The 15,157-nt window shown below is 32.9% G+C and overlaps 1 protein-coding gene across 1 annotated transcript in view; it reads left to right on the top strand.

The window, feature by feature from the left end:
• Window positions 1–446: 446 nt before the first annotated feature.
• LOC105829569 (extracellular signal-regulated kinase 2) overlaps window positions 447–15,157 on the top strand; it is a 25,844-nt gene continuing 11,133 nt past the window's right edge. Inside the window, exons 1-3 of the mRNA XM_036287555.1 lie at window positions 447–548; window positions 869–942; window positions 1,114–1,172. The gene's annotated coding sequence lies outside the window, so the exon portion shown is untranslated. The remainder of the gene's footprint in view (window positions 549–868; window positions 943–1,113; window positions 1,173–15,157) is intronic.

Below are 15,157 nucleotides of genomic sequence, written 5' to 3'. Positions count from 1 at the left end.
GCAAAAAAATATTGTAAATAAAAAAATACATTTTTATATAAAAAAACAATAATTTTCTGTTATTTTATATAAATTTAATGTATAGATAAAATAATTTATCTAATTATATAATAATATTTAATGATATTATCGTTCTCATAATATATCGAATCAATTATCGATCGATGTGGGAAATCGATTTGACTCATATTATAATTTACACATTCTTTTTATTTTTATGTAAAAGTAAGTAGAATTTGTGAAACATGATTTAAATATGAATTAATAATAATTAGCCGTATTAGTGCAAAAAACGCAGAGTTCAAAACAGTATATATCACAGAGGCACTCATCTTGACGCGTGAAGTTAGCGCTAGAGATGATCATCTCTGGCTCGAGCCAACTTATTCAGTCCTCTATTATAGGGGTTCACATGACTTCCGGAACGGAACGGGACGCTGGGTTCACTTTCTTTCCGGAACGGACGAGGTTCACTTTCTTTCCGGAACGGAACGGGACGCGGGACACATCAGCTCCTGATCGAATCTTTTTCACAAATCATATAATCGGTAAATATGACGCATATTTAGCTTGTACTGCGTTACATTCGAACGCGTATTCCTCGTAGCGTAAATCGCGACGTGTGGAACGGTCGGGCAATTCTAACATGCGACAATAATTCCGTGCCAAAGTCGATCGCGCGGGAAAGATACCCCCTTCGCCATATTAACAGCGTTCTCTCTTTATTTCACTCGCGGAATCCGTGACAATCAGTAGCAATTCCGAGGCGTATCGGCTCCGCGACGTGTAATCGCCGCGCGAAGTTAATCCGCACGATAAATGAAACTGCCTCAGGTCATTCTAAACCATATTTACCTGTTATTTTCAGAACGCAAGAAATGCGGAACGACCCGTCGCCGCAAGTGCTAGAACAAGTGCTATCGCCAAGTATGTATTTAATCGGTAAGTCTTATTAAGTTGAATTTGTGTCGTAATTCGCTCGAACGCGTATCCATACATCCATACTCGTTCGAACGCAAATCGCGATACGTTAATCGTGACTCACGAAGTTGACTGTGGGCAGGAAAGAAACTTCTATCGCCATTCTTAACTGCATTTTTTTCTCATTTTCAGAACGCGACGGAGGTGAAACGACCCGGCGCTGTATAGAACGGCATCGCAGATCATAATTGGTAAGTGTAACGTACACATCTCAGTAAGGCCAAAGGCAGAAAACGAGACGTAGGTGTCGCAGTCGTAGTCGTAGGGTAAGACAGAGAAAAACGTAAGTCGTACACGTCGTAGTATACTATTCTAGACTCTAGAATAGTAGTATATTACGACTTACGTTTTTTTCTGCCTTACCCTACGACTACGATTACGACACCTACGTCTCGTTCTCTGCCTTCGACCTAAGCAAGAAATAATTGAAGATTTTGTAAATCATAAACAAATATTAAGATTTTATTGAATTATAACTCTACCGTAGTTTATTATAACATTAAAATAATATTAATATGTATCAAATTTGTTAATTTTTTTTATTAATTGTGATAATAATTTATTTAATGTTTTCAACATTATTTTAATTTTATACATATAGCTTTCAAATAGAAAACAACTAAATTTATCCAGTGAATCAAATTTCTTTACATCTTCTGTTAAATGAATGAGATTATGAACATTATGATTTATAAAATCTTAACCATATAAGTCACCAAATTCTTTTACAAAATATTATAATAATGCATTTGTCTAAATGCATTTTGTTATTAAATCGTCACATATTAGTATCTGCAAGAATTGCGCAATGTAAAAATAGAAAATGCAGATAATAATGTTTTTTAAAATATAGTTTCATCATCCATGGACCATAATGTAACAAAAAGTTCTAAATTTAACCGCTTTCCATCTATTATATTTTGTTATTAGTCTACGTTTTCTTGCAAACATATAACGAGTTGATTTGTATATTAAATTCAGTTTTTTATTAATTGCATCGATATTTTTTTTTATTAGACGAGTTTCGTGAATGTCTTTAATCCAAAAACTTAATAAACCTTTCATAATTTCTAAAAGCACAAAATGCATATAGTCTAAAGGAACATTTATGACAAGTCCAATTTTTTAATCACATAAAATTGAATTTTTTGGAATAATCTCCATTAGTCTGTAAATGAAATTCATTTATTCGTAGTTTTGACTTTAATTCTGAGAAAGTCATACCATTGTTTGTAAATAGACTTCGGTCCAATATTTAGTATACAACAATAGCTATGATAAGAGTTAAAAATGTTACACACATAAAGGCAACGCACAGAATCTTACTAATGTTTACTTTGAAAACTCGATTATTTAAGTGCAAACGTTTTGTAAGAAAACTTTTTATTTTTTAAATAAATTAAAAATAAACATCACTGTTATTAAGCTTATTATATCCATGATAAAGAGCAATTGGGAATGGCCTGAGTTGCTATATAATTAATCAATTTTAACTAAAATAGACCAAAATTGACAGCAACTACTCTTCGTTAGAAGAAATCCGTAGGAAATCAGTAGGAAAAAATTATTAAAAATTGCATATTTTGGGGCACAAATTTTTTCAATTTTTAGAGAATTTTGTACAAAGCTAAAGCCTTCAAAATTTTTTGCAAAAAATTTTGCAGGATTTTATGCAATTTTTTTATAATGCAAAAGATTTCAGAAAATATTACATATAATTCTGTAAAATATTGTGCAGAAAAATTTTGAAGGTGAAAACATTGCACAAAAATCTGTAAAATCGAATTTTATTGACGTGCTGGATAGTTTTTACATATCTGGCAACAATTCCTGACAGTTCTCGTATACAGCTGTGTTTTTCTATAATTTTTAAACAAAGTTCTATAGTTTAAACTCTTGTACACAATTTTAAATGGCTGAAATCAGCACAAAACTTAATTTTAATTGTCGTGCTGGATAGTTTTTACATATCTGGCGACAATTTTCGACAGTTCTCGTATACTGAATTGTTTTTTCTTAATTTTTAAACAGCGTTCTAACGTTTAAACTTGTGTACACAATTTCAAAAGGCTGAAATCAAAACGAAAATTAATTTTAATTGTCGTGCTGGATAGTTTTTAGATATCTGGCGACAATTCTTGACAGTTCTCGTATACTGCATCGTTTTTCCTTAATGTTTAAACAGAGTTCTATCGTATAAACTTGTGTACAGAATTTTAAATGGCTGAAATCAGCACAAAAATTAATTTTAATTGTCGTGCTGGATAGTTTTTAGATATCTGGCGACAATTCTCGACAGTTCTCGTATTCTGCATTGTTTTTTCTTAATATTTAAACAGAGTTCTATCGTTTAAACTTGTGTACACAATTTTAAGAGGCTGAAATCAGCACGAAAATTAATTTTAATTGTCGTGCTGGATAGTTTTTACATATCTGGCGACAATTCTTCACAGTTCTCTTATTCTGCATTGTTTTTTCTTAATGTTTAAACAGAGTTCTAACGTTCTAACTTGTGTACGCAATTTTAAGAGGCTGAAATCAGCACGAAAATTAATTTTAATTGTCGTGCTGGATAGTTTTTCGATATCTGGCGACAATTCTCGACAGTTCTCGTATTCTGCATTGTTTTTCTTAATGTTTAAACAGAGTTCTAACGTTCTAACTTGTGTACACAATTTTAAGAGGCTGAAATCAGCACAAAAATTAATTTTAATTGTCGTGCTGGATAGTTTTTACATATCTGGCGACAATTCTCGACAGTTCTCGTATTCTGCATTGTTTTTTCTTAATGTTTAAACAGAGTTCTAACGTTCTAACTTGTGTACACAATTTTAAGAGGCTGAAATCAGCAAGAAAATTAATTTTAATTGTCGTGCTGGATAGTTTTTCGATATCTGGCGACAATTCATCACAGTTCTCGTATTCTGCATTGTTTTTTCTTAATGTTTAAACAGAGTTCTAACGTTCTAACTTGTGTACGCAATTTTAAGAGGCTGAAATCAGCACGAAAATTAATTTTAATTGTCGTGCTGGATAGTTTTTCGATATCTGGCGACAATTCTCGACAGTTCTCGTATTCTGCATTGTTTTTTTTTAATGTTTAAACAGAGTTCTAACGTTCTAACTTGTGTACACAATTTTAAGAGGCTGAAATCAGCAAAAAAATTAATTTTAATTGTCGTGCTGGATAGTTTTTCGATATCTGGCGACAATTCATCACAGTTCTCGTATTCTGCATTGTTTTTTCTTAATGTTTAAACAGAGTTCTAACGTTCTAACTTGTGTACACAATTTTAAGAGGCTGAAATTAGCACGAAAATTAATTTTAATTGTCGTGCTGGATAGTTTTTACATATCTGGCGACAATTCTCCACAGTTCTCGTATACTGCATTGTTTTTTCTTAATGTTTAAACAAAGTTCTAACGTTCTAACTTGTGTACACAATTTTAAGAGGCTGAAATCAGCACGAAAATTAATTTTAATTGTCGTGCTGGATAGTTTTTAGATATCTGGCGACAATTCTCGACAGTTCTCGTATTCTGCATTGTTTTTCTTTAATGTTTAAACAGAGTTCTAACGTTCTAACTTGTGTACACAATTTTAAGAGGCTGAAATTCGCACGAAAATTAATTTTAATTGTCGTGCTGGATAGTTTTTCGATATCTGGCGACAATTCTCGACAGTTCTCGTATTCTGCATTGTTTTTTCTTAATGTTTAAACAGAGTTCTAACGTTCTAACTTGTGTACACAATTTTAAGAGGCTGAAATCAGCAAGAAAATAAATTTTAATTGTCGTGCTGGATAGTTTTTACATATCTGGCGACAATTCTCGACAGTTCTCGTATTCTGCATTGTTTTTTCTTAATGTTTAAACAGAGTTCTAACGTTCTAACTTGTGTACACAATTTTAAGAGGCTGAAATCAGCACGAAAATTAATTTTAATTGTCGTGCTGGATAGTTTTTCGATATCTGGCGACAATTCTCGACAGTTCTCGTATTCTGCATTGTTTTTTCCTTAATGTTTAAACAATGTTCTAACGTTCTAACTTGTGTACACAATTTTAAGAGGCTGAAATCAGCAAGAAAATTAATTTTAATTGTCGTGCTGGATAGTTTTTCGATATCTGGCGACAATTCTCGACAGTTCTCGTATTCTGCATTGTTTTTTCTTAATGTTTAAACAGAGTTCTAACGTTCTAACTTGTGTACACAATTTTAAGAGGCTGAAATCAGCAAGAAAATTAATTTTAATTGTCGTGCTGGATAGTTTTTACGATATCTGGCGACAATTCTCGACAGTTCTCGTATTCTGCATTGTTTTTTCTTAATGTTTAAACAGAGTTCTAACGTTCTAACTTGTGTACACAATTTTAAGAGGCTGAAATCAGCACGAAAATTAATTTTAATTGTCGTGCTGGATAGTTTTTCGATATCTGGCGACAATTCTCGACAGTTCTCGTATTCTGCATTGTTTTTTCTTAATGTTTAAACAGAGTTCTAACGTTCTAACTTGTGTACACAATTTTAAGAGGCTGAAATCAGCAAGAAAATTAATTTTAATTGTCGTGCTGGATAGTTTTTCGATATCTGGCGACAATTCTCGACAGTTCTCGTATTCTGCATTGTTTTTTCTTAATGTTTAAACAGAGTTCTAACGTTCTAACTTGTGTACACAATTTTAAGAGGCTGAAATCAGCACGAAAATTATTTTTAATTGTCGTGCTGGATAGTTTTTACATATCTGGCGACAATTATTCACAGTTTTCTTATTCTGCATTGTTTTTTCTTAATGTTTAAACAGAGTTCTAACGTTCTAACTTGTGTACACAATTTTAAGAGGCTGGAATCAGCAAGAAAATTAATTTTAATTGTCGTGCTGGATAGTTTTTACATATCTGGCGACAATTCATCACAGTTCTCGTATTCTGCATTGTTTTTTCTTAATGTTTAAACAGAGTTCTAACGTTCTAACTTGTGTACACAATTTTAAGAGGCTGAAATCAGCACGAAAATTAATTTTAATTGTCGTGCTGGATAGTTTTTAGATATCTGGCGACAATTCTCGACAGTTCTCGTATTCTGCATTGTTTTTCTTTAATGTTTAAACAGAGTTCTAACGTTCTAACTTGTGTACACAATTTTAAGAGGCTGAAATCAGCACGAAAATTAATTTTAATTGTCGTGCTGGATAGTTTTTCGATATCTGGCGACAATTCTCGACAGTTCTCGTATTCTGCATTGTTTTTTCTTAATGTTTAAACAGAGTTCTAACGTTCTAACTTGTGTACACAATTTTAAGAGGCTGAAATCAGCACGAAAATTAATTTTAATTGTCGTGCTGGATAGTTTTTACATATCTGGCGACAATTCTCGACAGTTCTCGTATTCTGCATTGTTTTTTTCTTAATGTTTAAACAGAGTTCTAACGTTCTAACTTTGTACACAATTTTAAGAGGCTGAAATCAGCACGAAAATTAATTTTAATTGTCGTGCGGATAGTTTTTCGATATCTGGCGACAATTCATCGACAGTTCTCGTATTCTGCATTGTTTTTTCTTAATGTTTAAACAGAGTTCTAACGTTCTAACTTGTGTACAGCAATTTTAAGAGGCTGAAATCAGCAAGAAAATTAATTTTAATTGTCGTGCTGGATAGTTTTTCGATATCTGGCGACAATTCATCACAGTTCTCGTATTCTGCATTGTTTTTTCTTAATGTTTAAACAGAGTTCTAACGTTCTAACTTGTGTACACAATTTTAAGAGGCTGAAATCAGCACGAAAATTAATTTTAATTGTCGTGCTGGATAGTTTTTCGATATCTGGCGACAATTCTCGACAGTTCTCGTATTCTGCATTGTTTTTTCTTAATGTTTAAACAGAGTTCTAACGTTCTAAACTTGTGTACACAATTTTAAGAGGCTGAAATCAGCACAGAAAATTAATTTTAATTGTCGTGCTGGATAGTTTTTACGATATCTGGCGACAATTCTCGACAGTTCTCGTATTCTGCATTGTTTTTTCTTAATGTTTAAACAGAGTTCTAACGTTCTAACTTGTGTACACAATTTTAAGAGGCTGAAATCAGCACGAAAATTAATTTTAATTGTCGTGCTGGATAGTTTTTACATATCTGGCGACAATTCTCGACAGTTCTCGTATTCTGCATTGTTTTTTCTTAATGTTTAAACAGAGTTCTAACGTTCTAACTTGTGTACACAATTTTAAGAGGCTGAAATCAGCAAGAAAATTAATTTTAATTGTCGTGCTGGATAGTTTTTCGATATCTGGCGACAATTCATCACAGTTCTCGTATTCTGCATTGTTTTTTCTTAATGTTTAAACAGAGTTCTAACGTTCTAACTTGTGTACGCAATTTTAAGAGGCTGAAATCAGCACGAAAATTAATTTTAATTGTCGTGCTGGATAGTTTTTCGATATCTGGCGACAATTCTCGACAGTTTCTCGTATTCTGCATTGTTTTTCTTTAATGTTTAAACAGAGTTCTAACGTTCTAACTTGTGTACACAATTTTAAGAGGCTGAAATCAGCAAGAAAATTAATTTTAATTGTCGTGCTGGATAGTTTTTCGATATCTGGCGACAATTCATCACAGTTCTCGTATTCTGCATTGTTTTTTCTTAATGTTTAAACAGAGTTCTAACGTTCTAACTTGTGTACACAATTTTAAGAGGCTGAAATTAGCACGAAAATTAATTTTAATTGTCGTGCTGGATAGTTTTTACATATCTGGCGACAATTCTCGACAGTTCTCGTATTCTGCATTGTTTTTTCTTAATGTTTAAACAGAGTTCTAACGTTCTAACTTGTGTACACAATTTTAAGAGGCTGAAATCAGCACGAAAATTAATTTTAATTGTCGTGCTGGATAGTTTTTAGATATCTGGCGACAATTCTCGACAGTTCTCGTATTCTGCATTGTTTTTTCTTAATGTTTAAACAGAGTTCTAACGTTCTAACTTGTGTACAGCAATTTTAAGAGGCTGAAATCAGCACGAAAATTAATTTTAATTGTCGTGCTGGATAGTTTTTCGATATCTGGCGACAATTCTCGACAGTTCTCGTATTCTGCATTGTTTTTTTTTAATGTTTAAACAGAGTTCTAACGTTCTAACTTGTGTACACAATTTTAAGAGGCTGAAATCAGCACAAAAATTAATTTTAATTGTCGTGCTGGATAGTTTTTACATATCTGGCGACAATTCTCGACAGTTCTCGTATTCTGCATTGTTTTTTCTTAATGTTTAAACAGAGTTCTAACGTTCTAACTTGTGTACACAATTTTAAGAGGCTGAAATCAGCAAAAAAATTAATTTTAATTGTCGTGCTGGATAGTTTTTCGATATCTGGCGACAATTCATCACAGTTCTCGTATTCTGCATTGTTTTTTTCTTAATGTTTAAACAGAGTTCTAACGTTCTAACTTGTGTACACAATTTTAAGAGGCTGAAATTAGCACGAAAATTAATTTTAATTGTCGTGCTGGATAGTTTTTACATATCTGGCGACAATTCTCCACAGTTCTCGTATACTGCATTGTTTTTTCTTAATGTTTAAACAAGAGTTCTAACGTTCTAACTTGTGTACACAATTTTAAGAGGCTGAAATCAGCACGAAAATTAATTTTAATTGTCGTGCTGGATAGTTTTTAGATATCTGGCGACAATTCTCGACAGTTCTCGTATTCTGCATTGTTTTTTCTTTAATGTTTAAACAGAGTTCTAACGTTCTAACTTGTGTACACAATTTTAAGAGGCTGAAATCAGCACGAAAATTAATTTTAATTGTCGTGCTGGATAGTTTTTCGATATCTGGCGACAATTCTCGACAGTTCTCGTATTCTGCATTGTTTTTCTTAATGTTTAAACAGAGTTCTAACGTTCTAACTTGTGTACACAATTTTAAGAGGCTGAAATCAGCACGAAAATTAATTTTAATTGTCGTGCTGGATAGTTTTTACGATATCTGGCGACAATTCTCGACAGTTTCTCGTATTCTGCATTGTTTTTTCTTAATGTTTAAACAGAGTTCTAACGTTCTAACTTGTGTACACAATTTTAAGAGGCTGAAATCAGCAAGAAAATTAATTTTAATTGTCGTGCTGGATAGTTTTTTCGATATCTGGCGACAATTCTCGACAGTTCTCGTATTCTGCATTGTTTTTTCTTAATGTTTAAACAGAGTTCTAACGTTCTAACTTGTGTACACAATTTTAAGAGGCTGAAATCAGCAAGAAAATAATTTTAATTGTCGTGCTGGATAGTTTTTTCGATATCTGGCGACAATTCTCGACAGTTCTCGTATTCTGCATTGTTTTTTCTTAATGTTTAAACAGAGTTCTAACGTTCTAACTTGTGTACACAATTTTAAGAGGCTGAAATCAGCACGAAAATTAATTTTAATTGTCGTGCTGGATAGTTTTTCGATATCTGGCGACAATTCTCGACAGTTCTCGTATTCTGCATTGTTTTTTCTTAATGTTTAAACAGAGTTCTAACGTTCTAACTTGTGTACACAATTTTAAGAGGCTGAAATCAGCACGAAAATTAATTTTAATTGTCGTGCTGGATAGTTTTTCGATATCTGGCGACAATTCTCGACAGTTCTCGTATTCTGCATTGTTTTTTCTTAATGTTTAAACAGAGTTCTAACGTTCTAACTTGTGTACACAATTTTAAGAGGCTGAAATCAGCACGAAAATTAATTTTAATTGTCGTGCTGGATAGTTTTTCGATATCTGGCGACAATTCATCACAGTTCTCGTATTCTGCATTGTTTTTTCTTAATGTTTAAACAGAGTTCTAACGTTCTAACTTGTGTACACAATTTTAAGAGGCTGAAATCAGCACGAAAATTAATTTTAATTGTCGTGCTGGATAGTTTTTTCGATATCTGGCGACAATTCATCACAGTTCTCGTATTCTGCATTGTTTTTTCTTAATGTTTAAACAGAGTTCTAACGTTCTAACTTGTGTACACAATTTTAAGAGGCTGAAATCAGCACGAAAAATTAATTTTAATTGTCGTGCTGGATAGTTTTTACATATCTGGCGACAATTCTCGACAGTTCTCGTATTCTGCATTGTTTTTTCTTTAATGTTTAAACAGAGTTCTAACGTTCTAACTTGTGTACACAATTTTAAGAGGCTGAAATCAGCACGAAAATTAATTTAATTGTCGTGCTGGATAGTTTTTACATATCTGGCGACAATTCTCGACAGTTCTCGTATTCTGCATTGTTTTTTCTTAATGTTTAAACAGAGTTCTAACGTTCTAACTTGTGTACACAATTTTAAGAGGCTGAAATCAGCACGAAAATTAATTTAATTGTCGTGCCGGGATAGTTTTTACATATCTGGCGACAATTCTCGACAGTTCTCGTATTCTGCATTGTTTTTTCTTAATGTTTAAACAGAGTTCTAACGTTCTAACTTGTGTACACAATTTTAAGAGGCTGAAATCAGCACGAAAATTAATTTTAATTGTCGTGCTGGATAGTTTTTCGATATCTGGCGACAATTCTCGACAGTTCTCGTATTCTGCATTGTTTTTTCTTAATGTTTAAACAGAGTTCTAACGTTCTAACTTGTGTACACAATTTTAAGAGGCTGAAATTCAGCACGAAAATTAATTTTAATTGTCGTGCTGGATAGTTTTTCGATATCTGGCGACAATTCATCGCACAGTTCTCGTATTCTGCATTGTTTTTTCTTAATGTTTAAACAGAGTTCTAACGTTCTAACTTGTGTACACAATTTTAAGAGGCTGAAATCAGCACGAAAATTAATTTTAATTGTCGTGCTGGATAGTTTTTCGATATCTGGCGACAATTCTCGACAGTTCTCGTATTCTGCATTGTTTTTTCTTAATGTTTAAACAGAGTTCTAACGTTCTAACTTGTGTACACAATTTTAAGAGGCTGAAATCAGCACGAAAATTAATTTTAATTGTCGTGCTGGATAGTTTTTACGATATCTGGCGACAATTCTCGACAGTTCTCGTATTCTGCATTGTTTTTTCTTAATGTTTAAACAGAGTTCTAACGTTCTAACTTGTGTACACAATTTTAAGAAGCTGAAATCAGCACGAAATTAATTTTAATTGTCGTGCTGGATAGTTTTTACATATCTGGCGACAATTCTCGACAGTTCTCGTATTCGGCATTGTTTTTTCTTAAGTTTAAACAGAGTTCTAACGTTCTAACTTGTGTACACAATTTTAAGAGGCTGAAATCAGCAAGAAAATTAATTTTAATTGTCGTGCTGGATAGTTTTTCGATATCTGGCGACAATTCTCGACAGTTCTCGTATTCTGCATTGTTTTTTCTAATGTTTAAACAGAGTTCTAACGTTCTAACTTGTGTACACAATTTTAAGAGGCTGAAATCAGCAAGAAAATTAATTTTAATTGTCGTGCTGGATAGTTTTTTACATATCTGGCGACAATTCTCGACAGTTCTCGTATTCTGCATTGTTTTTCTTAATGTTTAAACAGAGGTTCTAACGTTCTAACTTGTGTACACAATTTTAAGAGGTGAAATCAGCACGAAAATTAATTTAATTGTCGTGCTGGATAGGTTTTAGATATCTGGCGACAATTCATCGACAGTTCTCGTATTCTGCATTGTTTTTTCTTAATGTTTAAACAAGTTCTAACGTTCTAACTTGTGTACACAATTTTAAGAGGCTGAAAATTCGCACGAAAATTAATTTTAAATTGTCGTGCTGGATAGTTTTCCGATATCTGGCGACAATTCTCGACAGTTCTCGTATTCTGCATTGTTTTTTTCTTATGTTTAAACAGAGTTCTAACGTTCTAACTTGTGTACACAATTTTAAGAGGCTGAAATCAGCAAGAAAATAATTTTAATTGTCGGCTGGATAGTTTTTACATATCTGGCGACATTCTCGACAGTTCTGTATTCTGCATTGTTTTTTCTTATGTTTAAACAGAGTTCTAACGTTCTAACTTGTGTACACAATTTTAAGAGGCTGAAATCAGCACGAAAATTAATTTTAATTGTCGTGCTGGATAGTTTTTCGATATCTGGCGACAATTCTTCGACAGTTCTCGTATTCTGCATTGTTTTTTCTTAATGTTTAAACAGAGTTTCTAACGTTCTAACTTGTGTACCAATTTTAAGAGGCTGAAATCAGCACGAAAATTAATTTATTAATTGTCGTGCTGGATAGTTTTTCGATATCTGGCGACAATTCTCGACAGTTCTCGTATTCTGCATTGTTTTTTCTTAATGTTTAAACAGTAGTTTTAACGTTCTAACTTGTGTACGCAATTTTAAGAGGCTGAAATCAGCACGAAAATTAATTTTAATTGTCGTGCTGGATAGTTTTTCGATATCTGGGCGACAATTCTCGACAGGTCTCGTATTCTGCATTGTTTTTTCTTAATGTTAACAGAGGTTCTAACGTTCTTAACTTGTGTACACAATTTTAAGAGGCTGAAATCAGCACGAAAATTAATTTTAATTGTCGTGCTGGATAGTTTTTACATATCTGGCGACAATTCATTCACAGTTCTCGTATCTGCATTGTTTTTCTTAATGTTTAAACAGAGTTCTAACGTTCTAACTTGTGTACAGCAATTTTAAGAGGCTGAAATCAGCACGAAAATTAATTTAATTGTCGTGCTGGATAGTTTTTCGATATCTGGCGACAATTCTCGACAGTTTCTCGTATTCTGCATTGTTTTTTCTTAATGTTTAAACAGAGTTCTAACGTTTCTTAACTTGTGTACACAATTTTAAGAGGCCTGAATCAGCACGAAAATTAATTTTAATTGTCGTGCTGATATTTTTTACATATCTGGCGACAATTCTCGACATTTCTCGTATTCTGCATTGTTTTTTTCTTAATGTTTAAAAACAAAGTTTCTAACGTTCTAACTTGTGTACACAATTTTAAGAGGCTGAATCAGCACGAAAATTAATTTTAATTGTCGTGCTGGATAGTTTGTTACAGTATCTGGCGACCAATTCTCGACAGTTCTCGTATTCTGCATTGTTTTTTCTTAATGTTTAAACAGAGTTCTAACGTTCTAACTTGTGTACACAATTTTAAGAGGCTGAAATCAGCACGAAAATTAATTTTAATTGTCGTGCTGGATAGTTTTTCGATATCTGGCGACAATTATCGACAGTTCTCGTATTCTGCATTGTTTTTTCTTAATGTTAAACAGAGTTTCTAACGTTCTAACTTGTGTACACAATTTTAAGAGGCTGAAATCAGCACGAAAATTAATTTTTAATTGTCGTGCTGGATAGTTTTTTCGATATCTTGGCGACAATTCTCGACAGTTCTCGTATTCTGCATTGGTTTTTTCTTAATGTTTAAACAGAGTTCTAACGTTCTAAACTGTGTGTACACAATTTTAAGAGGCTGAAATCAGCACGAAAATTAATTTTAATTGTCGTGCTGGATAGTTTTTCGATATCTGGCGACAATTCTCGACAGTTCTCGTATTCTGCATTGTTTTTTTCTTAATGTTTAAACAGAGTTCTAACGTTCTAAAACTTGTGTACAACAATTTTAAGAGGCTGAAATCAGCACGAAAATTAATTTTAATTGTCGTGCTGGATAGTTTTTACGATATCTGGCGACAATTCTCGACAGTTCTCGTATTCTGCATTGTTTTTCTTAATGTTTAAACAGAGTTCTAACGTTCTAACTTGTGTACAGCAATTTTAAGAGGCTGAAATCAGCACGAAAATAAATTTTAATTGTCGTGCTGGATAGTTTTTACATATCTGGCGACAATTCTCGACAGTTCTCGTATTTCTGCATTGTTTTTTCTTAATGTTTAAACAGAGTTCTAACGTTCTAACTTGTGTACACAATTTTAAAGAGGCTGAAATCAGCACGAAAAATTATTTTAATTGTCGTGCTGGATAGTTTTTACGATATCTGGCGACAATCTCGACAGTTCTCGTATTCTGCATTGTTTTTTCTTAATGTTTAAACAGAGTCTCTAACGTTCTAACTTGTGTACACAATTTTAAGAGGCTGAAAATCAGCACGAAAATTAATTTTAATTGTCGTGCTGGATAGTTTTTCGATATCTGGCGACAATTCTCGACAGTTCTCGTATTCTGCATTGTTTTTTCTTAATGTTTAAACAGAGTTCTAACGTTCTAACTTGTGTACACAATTTTAAGAGGCTGAAATCAGCAAGAAAATTAATTTTAATTGTCGTGCTGGATAGTTTTTCGATATCTGGCGACAATTCATCACAGTTCTCGTATTCTGGCATTGTTTTTTCTTAATGTTAAACAGAGTTCTAACGTTCTAACTTGTGTACGCAATTTTAAGAGGCTGAAATCAGCACGAAAATTAATTTAATTGTCGTGCTGGATAGTTTTTTCGATATCTGGCGACAATTCTCGGACAGTTCTCGTATTCTGCATTGTTTTTTTCTTAATGTTTAAACAGAGGTCTAAAGTTCTAACTTGTGTACAGCAATTTAAGAGGCTGAAATCAGCACGAAAATTAATTTTAATTGGTCGTGCTGGATAGTTTGTACATATCTGGCGACAATTCTCGACAGTTCTCGTATTCGGCATTGTTTTTTCTTAATGTTAAACAGAGTTCTAACGTTCTAACTTGTGTACACAATTTTAAGAGGCTGAAATCAGCACGAAAATTAATTTTAATTGTCGTGCTGGATAGTTTTTACATATCTGGCGACAATTCTCACAGTTCTCGTATTCTGCATTGTTTTTTCTTAATGTTTAAACAGAGTTCTAACGTTTCTAACTTGTGTACACAATTTTAAGAGGCTGAAATCAGCAAGAAAATTAATTTAATTGTCGTGCTGGATAGTTTTTTCGATATCTGGCGACAATTCTCCACAGTTCTCGTATTCTGCATTGTTTTTTCTTAATGTTAAACAGAGTTCTAACGTTCTAACTTGTGTACACAATTTTAAGAGGCTGAAATCAGCACGAAAATTAATTTTAATTGTCGTGCTGGATTTTTTAGATATCTGGCGACAATTCTCGACAGTTCTCGTATCTGCATTGTTGTTTTCTTATGTTTAAACAGAGTTCTAACGTTCTAACTTGTGTACACAATTTTAAGAGGCTGAAATCAGCACGAAAATTAATTTTAATTGTCGTGCTGGATAGTTTTTCGATATCTG

Source organism: Monomorium pharaonis, chromosome 5 (assembly GCF_013373865.1).
Source record: "Monomorium pharaonis isolate MP-MQ-018 chromosome 5, ASM1337386v2, whole genome shotgun sequence".
Lineage (NCBI taxonomy): Eukaryota > Metazoa > Arthropoda > Insecta > Hymenoptera > Formicidae > Monomorium > Monomorium pharaonis.
Note: the sequence above shows the minus strand (reverse complement) of the source record. Positions and strands in the feature narration are given on the sequence as shown.